The sequence below is a fragment of the Myiozetetes cayanensis genome, unplaced genomic scaffold (assembly GCF_022539395.1).
Source record: "Myiozetetes cayanensis isolate MyiCay16 unplaced genomic scaffold, myiCay2020 scf4, whole genome shotgun sequence".
Lineage (NCBI taxonomy): Eukaryota > Metazoa > Chordata > Aves > Passeriformes > Tyrannidae > Myiozetetes > Myiozetetes cayanensis.
In genome coordinates, this window is record NW_026087631.1 from 31,734,091 (window position 1) to 31,745,091 (window position 11,001).

The 11,001-nt window shown below is 39.5% G+C and overlaps 1 pseudogene; it reads right to left on the reverse strand.

Annotated features, from left to right (window-relative positions):
* Window positions 1–2,098: 2,098 nt before the first annotated feature.
* On the reverse strand, window positions 2,099–2,217 carry LOC126647701 (uncharacterized; annotated as a pseudogene).
* Between the last annotated feature and the right edge of the window lie 8,784 nt (window positions 2,218–11,001).

Here is an 11,001-nt window from a genome sequence, read left to right on the forward strand (position 1 = left end):
TTAGTACTAAACACATGAAAATATAAGTTCTTAGAGCAAAAAGAGCACTTTCAAAGCACTCTGCTGAATTAAGGGTTTTTTTTCTCTTCTTTTCTGAAGCTTATTTTAGTGAAATAATGATGCTATGGTTAGACGTATAATTGCAAAAGTCAGCTGTTTCTCTATAAGAAAAAAAAAAAAAAAAACGAGAATTTGAAGGACTGAAGTTGGGAAAAATTACACTATAACAAGGCAGCCATGTTTAAGCCTTCCTGGGAGAGTCAGCCCAGCTTTCTTCTTCACATCAACATCTGAAGCAGTGTCATCAATTAAAATAGGTCTATGCCACAATGTATGAAGAAGAACTAATAGATTTGAAACTGGAAAATGTAGAGAACACATGCAAAAAGGCCTTTACAGCTTCACAGAACTATGTAATAACACTATGTCCACTAGTGGAATCTGCCTCCAGAGAATCTGTGAGATTCTGTGATGCAAGATTGTATGGGAAAAACTGTTATGATAGATCAGACCCATGACAGACCTTTTGCAGAAGGTCTGTTTTTATCAGAAACTGAGGAGTTCTGTCTCAAGACAAGGTGGACATCCCTGTCTCCCACCTCCTACCTCCAAGATCTTCAAAAACTCTGAAAGAAATTATTTTTCTTCTTCCATAATGGAAGGTGGCATGGGCTTTATAGCAAGGGGATATATTAGCCTGTTGAAAGGCACTGGAAGAGGGAGTTGTTAAGGATTTTTTTCAAATCTCTGCTCATTTTACGTTCCTCATTAAACTATCTCACCCTATTTTGAAGTATTTGTTCCAGTGAAATCTGAGGTCCAAGCAACCTACCATCTGATTGTGGGTAGAGGTAACAATTTTCCTTTCATCTTTAATTAACATTTCATTTTATTTTTATATTTGCTTTTCTTTCTACTTTAAACCCAGAACCTTTTTTTCTTCCTGCCTTTGTTTCACAGAATCACAGAACCAACTAGGTTGGAAAAGACCTCTGAGATCATCAAGTCCAATATGTGACTTAACACTACCTTATCTATTAGCCTGTGGCACTGAGTGCCACATCCAGCCTCTTCTTAAACACCTCTAGGGACGGTGACTCCACTACCTCCCTGGGCAGCCTGTGCCAATGCCCAATCACTCCCTCTGTAAAGAACTTCTTCCTGAAGTCCAACCTTAACACGGCATTGCTTAAGATTGTGTCCTCTTCTCCTACTGCTGGTTGCCTGGGAGAAACGACCAACCTCCACATGGCTACAGCATCCTCTCACATAGTGGTAGAGAGTGGTGAGGTCACCCCTGAGCCTTCTCCTCTCCAGGCTAAACAACCCCAGCTCCCTCAGTCTTTCCTCATAGGACTTGTGCTCCAGTCCCTTCACCAGCCTCGTTGCCCTTCTTTGGACCTGCTCCAGCACCTCCACATCCTTCCTGAGCTGAGGGGCCCAGAACTGGACACAGCACTCCAGGTGTGGCCTCACCAGTGCTAAGTACAGGGGAAGAATCACGACCCTGCTCCGGCTGGACACACTGTTCCTGATCCAGGCCAGGATGCCATTGGCCTTCTTGGCCACCCGGGCACACTGCTGGCTCATGTTCAGCTGCTGTCACTCAGAACACTCAGGTCCCTTTCTGCCTGGCTGCTCTCCAGCCACTCTGTCTGTGCCCAGCCTGTAGCGCTGCAGGGGGTTGTTGTGGCCAAAGTGCAGGACCCGGCACTTGTTCTTGTTGAACCCCATCCTGTTGGATTCAGCCCATCTACCCAGACTGGCCAGGTCCCTCTGCAGAGCCCTCCTGCCCTCCAGCAGCTCGACACTCCCCCCCAGCTTGGTGTCATCTGCAAATTTCTGGTGGTAGACTTAATCTCCTCATCCAGATCATCAGTAAAGATATTAAACAGCACCCAGCACTGATCCCTGGGGACAACCACTAGGGCCCAGACGCCAACTGGATGCAGTACCATTCTTAACCCTACCGAGAGTGTCCCTGTCCAAGCCCTGAGCTGCAGGTTTTCCAGGAGTGGGCCATGAGAGGTGATATCAAAGGCTTTGCTGAAGCCCAGGTAGACGCATCCACAGTCTTCTCCTCATCCACCAAAACTGGAGCCTACAGCACCCAGTATTCCCAGGCAGTCTCCCATCCAAGTACTAACCAGGTCCAACCCTGCTGAATTTCAGAGATCAGACAGGATCGGGCATTCTCAGGGTGATACAGCCATAGGATCGAAACCTTTTCTGGGGACTTATGTATAATTCTGGCACAAATACTGTGGAGATACATTTCTGCTCATGAACAGTCTATTCAATTAGTAATGTGTTTGGTATTAGAGAGGCAAATTTTGTAAAGAATATAAACGGTGTTGTGAAGTGGTCTGAGAAAAAAAACAAGAGCTAAATCTTGTTATTAAATACTTAGCTACTAAAGATGAAACACATTCTGGGGAAACACATTTTCTAACTCTGTCTGCACTGACTTGAGTCTGAATGGACTCTGGATTTGAGCAAGAGCATCTGACTGCAAGAAATCCTCAACATCATCTCCTCAGTTGCATGTCAAAATGCTACTTGTCTTGGCTTGCCCATCCATTTAATACACGTACTCAGCATCATCAAGATCAAGAATAAATTCGGCTTGTACATTTTTGCTGTGTTTCCTTTATATGTTTGCACTGTACCATGAAAAATCATTTGTCCTCAGGGAAGGGTAAGGGCAAAACCAAAACACAATTCTGTTCTCAACGTGACATCAGACGAGTGCAAAAAGTCCATTAGTTTTTAAAGCTGTTCTACAAGGCACTCCAAGCAGCCATGATATAGAAGCCTTCCTCTTGCAGAAAAATGCAGTCCTCCCAAATATACCCAGCACCCAATATTGCTTAAATACATCTCACTACTGTGCCAACAGAAGGATCTAGAACTGGCATGTCTGGTGGTTTCCCTTTTCAAGGCCTCAACTTATCTTCTGAACAGCTTCCTGACCCTGAGAGAGGGAAAACTATGTCCCAAATACTATTTGATACTTAGCCAAACATGCCAGCAAAAATTACAGCAGAAGTAAACTTAAGGTCCACGAATTTGGCAATGCTATTGGCAAATGACACAGCTACTAAGCAAACCACAGTAAGACTAAGGAAGAACGAACAAACCAATTTTCACTGGGTGATTTTTTTAGTCATAACACAAGTGCCATGAAACAACACTGGTTTTATGATATGTTTATCAAAATTGACCAAATCCCTCCTCCTACCCTGAGTCATGGCTTGCTGCTGGTCTCTGCACCACCCCAGGGCCTTATCCTCCAGAGGCAGGAGCTCTGAGAAGTTCAGTAGAGGGAAGAAACAAGTTTGCCCCTGGGGAGATGGTGCTGAATATGGTGCTGAAGGACACACTGGTGAGCTCATTGTTCATTTAACAATTACTGGTTTTGGCTTGTGCTTGTTGAAAGAGCTGTACATTTCAGCAATAGGCTTGGTGCCACCTGCTCTGTGCAGGGCCTGATTCTTCACAATACTTTGTATTGTCATTTAAACATTTTGAGGAGGAGCCTTAGATGCTGCCATTCATAGTCTTGACAACACTGCAAGAAGACTGTGAATTGCAAGAGACCCCAAGCTCAATGGCAAATGACGACATTTATTTGAAAAGATAAAATAAATAAATAGTAAAGGTTTTTGCATTCACCAGATGTTCAGCAACATTTTTAAAACACATTTTTACCATTGATAATCTCTGTTATTAATTTTTTTTCCATCCAAACAAAAAGATTTTTCCAGATTCTTTTCACCATGATCCAGAAGAAACTTAAGAAACACCAGAAGTACTGTTGCTTCCAGCTTAACATGTTTTTGACTCTAGCAGGAGACAGAGAAGGTATTTCAGTCAAGTAGTCTTATCTAAAGATCTGTTTAGTTTCTACAATGTAAATACAAAATGCCTTTTCTTTCTATTTTTTTAACCCAGACTTTTAATTTTGATTTAATTTTCGAGGAACACTTGACAGGTTTTGATATGAGAGGGTTTTCTCTCTTTTTATTTCCTTTTTTCTTTATTTTCTCCCTCATCCTCTCCATGATTTTGCTTTTTCCTACAGTGTTCTGAGGTGTGTCTGCAATTCTGGATGATAAAGAATTTTTTCAAAAGGCTTTTCCACATCCTAATACTTACAAGTACAAATCAAATACTGATGAATTTAAGAGAAGTCAGCATTGCAAAAGAGTGCTTAATTAAGACACAAGCCACATGACAGATGTTCAGTGATGGGATTCTTGTGTCACAGAAATAAATCACCCAGAAGCAATGGATATGGAGGAAAATAAAACATGAAAGTTATCTCTGATGCCTGTTGCCAAGCAACAAAAAAATCCTGTAACTTGAGATGTGACAAGCATGTAAGTTTTTTATCAGGCTTACCAGATGTCTTGTCTTCATAGGCAGTTCTAGTTTCTGTTTCAGTTTTGTTATTTCCTTTCTCCACATTGTTTCTCCTGTCCTTACAAAGTGAAAGTGGTTGATTAAACAAAAAAGAAGGAAAAGATTGAGTTATCTTCTGTTATTTATGAATATTTTTTCAGGAAAAATGTTTCCTTTATTTATGATGAAGTTAAAATATCTTCCACGTCTTCACCACTTTCTTTTCAGATGACCAAGGTTAATATGTTTTTTTCAAGACTTGAAATTTAGGGCAAATCAAGCATTTGACTGTTATTTCCTGCCTCTTCTATTCAGCAACTGAAAAAGTGTCTTTGATCTTCCTGGGGTTTTTCCCTTTCTTGTCTCCAGAGAACGACAGGTGATTTAGGAAGCTTCCAACCTATAAGCTGATGGAGTCCTGTGCTTGAGCCCTTTGTCCAAGTTCTCAGCCTGAGTAAAGCTGACCATGTATTTCCCACATGCACAGTGAATGAAATGGTTTCAAAAGCTACATCCCCCAAGAAAGAACGATGGTGATCCTCCTCAGTAGATGTGTTACAGTGAATGCCAACATAGATTTTCTTTTTTCCTTCCATACCACATTTTTTATTTGGATACACATGTATGTGTTGATCCACCACAAAAAGGGGCAAGGTATCTTTTCTGAATCTAAGCAGAATCATGCCTTGTCACTTGTCCTTCTCTTTCTTTTGAAGGGGGCTTTTCTTTATGGACAGTCATTTGAAGAAGCTTAGTTCCTGTACCAAATAATAATAAAGGGAAGGCTTAGGATATTTTTCAATTTGTGCAGGAAACAGAGAAAGTAAATTCTCTTCTAGTCTGATAGGTACAACAGACAATTAAGTTGGTCTCTCTTAAGTTGTGCACTAATGAGGCTGCAAAACATTATTTTCTTTCTTTTCTCCTTAAAACAGGCAAAAGAAATTTTTGTTCTTTCATTGAATTTCTGGAAGACACTCTAATTGGATGTCAGGAAGAGGGATAGTGAGGTATTTCTTCTTATTGCAAGAAAGTAGGGCGGGATACTCTTTTTTCCCTCTGTAGTTGCTTTATTTTTTCCATCAAAGCACACATCTGATAGATATGATCGTTTCAGAGAAACCTGCTGCCTTTTAGTGGAAGAGGAAAGAAGGGGACGTCCTTTCGAAAAAGGAAAGACTAAAATGTTTTCGTAATAATCCTTTTTTACTGGTTCATTTTAATGAGGAAATACAATGATGAGAGGAAAAAACATGGCTTTCCACTTCAACATTGTGTGTCAACTTTATTTCCCCAGTCTGCTTTAGTAAGAGTGAAAGTACCATTTAAAACATGCAATTTAATGTAGCAGGAATTCGAAACTGAATGCCTTTCTTGTACAACAGCATTATATACTGACCAGAGGAGAAACATGTTGTACAAACCAAAAAAAAAAAAGCTAGTTTACAGGTCAGCAAAGAACTCATAAATCTCAACAAGAATAAAACTATTACTTCTTGTTAGTAATGTGGGAAGGAGTAATATCTGTTTCTTTCCTTTCTTGTGTTTCACTGTTCTCACCTCCCAAAGTACTCCTTCCTCATTTCTTTCTCTCATTGCTTGTAAGTGCCACAAACTCCGGGTATCGTACTCTTCATGGGTTGTTAGACTGTGTGTCCTTCACTGTAGCTGAAGAACATGGGTACACAGTTAATTAAGAAGCCTTCTCAGAGATCTAAGAACTGCATTTGAATAGTTTTAGTCACCGATTCCAAGTCCTTGAACCACACAGTCTGTATATGCTAGAAGGGCAAGGGGATTTGCCTTGCACTTTTCTTAGTCCACTCTACCAGCTGCTACTGGTCCGGGGGATCATCAGAAATTCCCTAAAAGGGTGGCATATAAATTAAATCTGAGAACATGAAGTACATTTTTCTCCCAAAGAAACCTACTAGATTTGAACAATGCAGGTGGAGATTAACAACAGATTGGAAAACCGCCTCAGCAACCCAATTTATTTTTAAACTCAGAGACCTTAGCTCATAAAAGTACAGAGGTAATTGACAGGCACTTAAGATGATAGCTAACACTGTTACTAGCAATTATGATTTGATGGAAAATAAATCATAAGGGCAAGTATCTATAAATAAACACCCACAAAGCAGGCCAAGTAGCATTTCACAGTACCTCCAAGTCAGAAAGACAGGAAACAGCGTTGGCTAGAGAACACCATGAACTCTTTGCAAGGAAGCCTTCTCATTGCTCTCAAAAATTTAAAAGCACACATGAAACGGAATTGCATTTGGCTCTGAACTGAATATTCGGAATATCAGTTTGTCAAAAGCAAACCTTTTCAAATGTAAATGCTTCATAAAAATGAAGCTCAGACAGCAACAACTTTCCTTATACATGATTCTGGCATTTTTTGTAATATTGCTGAAGTATGCAGGAAGCCCCATCACACACTTGCCTCCATCATGGTACAGCAGTGTAAAATAAACAGAAAGCAAGCCCCAGCTCCAAAAAGCTGGCTGTGCAAACAAAAACTGTGAAGTATTTACCTTAAAGGTTTACATTCTCTAGGGATTAAGTTTTCAGAAAAATGGAGACTTTTTTTATAAAATAAGTTGGGGTGAAAGATACACTGAAACTACAGAAACAAAAGGAGAAAAAATATGTCTCAAAGAGAAATTCCCTTCTAGTTTTAGAAATTTGGGACCACCTGTTTTGAACTGGTTGGTTAGATCTACTCTCAACATTGTTACTAAGAAAAGACATAAGGTTTTTGCAGTTCAGTCATTTTTGCCACATGAACAATGCTGCTGCCAGTTGGTGCTCCCACTAGAAGAAAACACCTCTTTCAAAGGCAGTAGTTCAAGCAAACTTTAGTTCTGTAACCATACTCTGTTTGAATAAAAAATATCAATGTTGGATTTTTTTTTTCTTTTAAATTTAAAGTAATCTTTCAAATATACTTCTCATACAGCATTTATTGTGGAGATTTTTGGAACAAAAATAGTAGCCCTGACTTGATACAAAGTGCAAAGAATTTTTGCCTTTTCCCATTATAATGTTACCAGAGCTGGAGACAAGAGCCTGGTCTAAAGATGTGTCTGTCCTGCTGCTGACACACATAAAGTATTGTCAGCATAGCACACTGCTGTCCACTTCACATTAAAACCACAATGTCGCCAAGTAAAAAAGTTCACACACCACTTGGCTGTGCCTGGAATATGTGGGGCATGGAGGCTCCTCCATGTGACAGGAATTTGGGGTTGGCCCATACCATATCACTCACTTCCCTTACTGGCAGGTGGTTAGGGAAACTTTAGGCAGTTTTTAAATTGATGTGTAAGTTCTTCTAAAACAGGCTTATGATGTTTACAGAGGAACAAATGATCGATGAGTTTTCACTACCTTCATTAATATTAGCAAGTGGAAATGGAGATGGTAGATAGTTTTCAGAGACTTTGTTACAGAAAGTTATAGGGGCTTATAGAAAATGCAAGGATTACACTTCCGAAATGCTTTACAACCCACAATGAAAGCTAACTGCTGATTTCATTAAAGAAATTAAGACTATGCTTCCTGTCACTTTCAGTGGAGGAACAAGAAAGAAAAAAAAGGAAGACAAAAACACTGTTTTGCATTTTGCAGAGAAACCCATGAATAGCTCTACAAATTCTTATTTGTTGCTATTTCAGCTGCTGATATTTGGTATTTGGAGAAACTTCACCAAGTTCAGTGACACCAATCCAATTTAAACCTGTGGAGGATCTGACCCTCCCCTGTGTGTGATTATGCTTGCTGTAAATGAAGTTGCTACTAAGAATACTCAGAAAGAAGGAGTTAGCAAGAGAAACTCACCCAAGGATGGAAGGCAATGTCATTTCTTTAATAATGGTCAATAATGGTTTGTCTTGTCATGACAAGTCTCCTATGGAGTCCAAGTAAACATGCTGACTAAGTGCTCGCTGCCTGATTCCTCTCCAGTACAAGCACAGGATAATCTGGAAACCTCCAGATCTGCATCATGGTAAGACTTGTTTCACCATAGCTTATGAAAGCTTGTGTTTTCTTTTAGGGCTCTCAGATAAGTGGAAGGATTTGCCATAATCTCTTTCCTGAGAGATGGATTTACAGCAAAGCTGGAGGTGATTTCTCTTCAATTTGAAGGACAGAGTTGCAAATAGATTAGCTGGAGCCCTTTTTGTTTTAATTTCTTCTGTTCAACTGGTGGCAGAGGGTGCTCGTGTCAGATAGGGACAGCAACCCTGTCCAGCTGGGGTTTCCCTTGTAGGCAGTCCAGCTGGTCCCAGCACACTGAGAAAACATCTACAGTCTCCCTGTTTGACTCCCTACATGTGAGAGATTCTTCATATGAGTTCAAGTGTCTAAAATGTTAAACAAGTACTACCCAGAACTGACAGAGATGAACCTGACTGACAGATGCACATGAAACCCTGAAGTGGACAGATACCTCTCTAGATATTGCAAATGTAGTCAGTTCAAGCATTGCAGTAACAGAGAATGGAAAACGAAATACTGTGATTTAGAGATCACAACAGTCCAAACTCCATGGCTATGTGTACTGCACTATCTTTTAATAACAAGATAGATCTCATTCACTGAAAATCTGCCCCTTCTGATCTGTTTAAGAAAGCCTCAGCAGTCAGTACAGCATAGAAAAAATGTACCTGCCATACTTTCTTAGAGTGGGGGAAAAGCTGTTTATTTGAGACAGACAGAATCATGGGCTGAAGTTTTCAGTGACATTAGTCAGGCAGCATCTTCTTTCTTGTTTACGTTTTCTTGTCCACTTCCTTCCCCTCCATCACCTCACAACATGCCCTTTCCAGACTCTCTGAACTGCTCAGGCTGAATTTATCAGCATCTAGTAAAGCCAGTGTGAGGGATGATCATTCTCATTTTAATTATACTAGCTAAATTATTCTACCTAAATCCTTCTTACAGGTACTGACTAAATGTTATTTTAACATTAAACACTTAACTCTCTGAGTTACTTCCAGCTGATCCATGATCAAGCCACAGATAGCGACAGTCAAGAGTTAGGCAAGATGCAAGTATGCCGTAGTTAAGCTACAGTCCATCTAAGCTGTCTACAAAGCTATCTGGAGGAATTGCCATTGCCAAACATAGGGTTTGTTCTGAAATTCAGGATCATTTCTTGCCTTCAGCTTCATAGAGGTCAAAATACAGGTTTCAATAAGAGTAAGAAATGCATCATGTGTAGTTTTAATAAATTCTATTGCAATATCGACTTACGTGCATGAAAAGGGAGCTTACAGTAGCAAAATTAGCTATATAATTATGTACATTCATACTTAATAATTTTTTTCAAGTACTTCAGAAACTGCATTCTGAACTGGTTCTAAATTAACACACCACACTCTTCCAGTAAGATTTATGTTTTGTCACCATGTGGGCTATAAACCAATTTTGCCAAAATTTTTGGTGGCAATAAAAACAACAAGTTGAAAGTGCAGTCCCATGCAGGGAACACTTCCCCAGTCAATGTGGTAGCTTGGGTTAAAGAGAAATCTTGGTTTTTACCTTTCTGAAATTCAGACTAAGTACTTCTATACCTGCAAAAATATTTCTAGAACTCATCAGTCCCCAAATAGTTATGAAATAAATCGTTAATAGAGACAATTTTTCAGGTCAAGCTCAATCGCTTATTTCTCTTATGATACAATAAGCTACGGTTGATAAAGATTTCAATATTATCGTGTTGAAGCCAAAGTGCTCTGAGATGTCAAGTCATCGTTACCTTGAGAGAAAAGGCAGCTTCCTTGTCTCTCTCTCTCTTGTAATCACTTCAGCATCTGGTAAATTCTGCTGGCTGAGCAACTTGAGTGATTTTTTGAAAGTACTTTGGAATATGTAACAGCTACAAAAATAGACAGTGTAGTTATTTTGGGAACTTTTTTCTCTCAGCGCAGCTGTGAATTCTTTAGTGAATTATTCTCAGCACTGGGCTTATGAGTTTTATTGAAGACAAATTTGCAAGACAATTGCGTTATGACAGCAACAGAAACAAGTTTTAGTTCAATACAGCTGAATTTGTGTGGTTTTATTTCATTTCTACTCTTGCCTCTTCTATATTACTTATTTATGTTTCAAAGGCATTTGGTTTTTAAAAATGTTATTTGAAAACTTGTAGGTTTCAACTGGAGAAACTTGAGCCAAAACTAAGCTGTGGCCATGGGTGATGCTGAAGAGCTGAGATCTGAATTGCTTGGCAGCTCAGGAGAAAACTTGTGTTAGTCAGGGTCACAGATGAGGTCTCCTGAACCTGAACCTCACTACAAGGGTACATGTAATTCCTTTTCTCTCTCTGGAAATGTCACTTATTGCCTGCCTTTTTTACATGCAAAAGAGCATGAACGCCTTTTGTATTTTCTACTGTAATTCAATAAAATAGATAAAGGTCCTTATTCATTAGCCTTCCTCTTCATCAGGAAGGTTCCACTATGTAAAATAACTGCTATATAATCAAGCCTCATACAATATAACCCACATGACCTATACGTAATCCTTTGAATTTAAGTGCATTTATTCAATTGGAAAAGTCACAATCAACAGCATTTCTTCAAT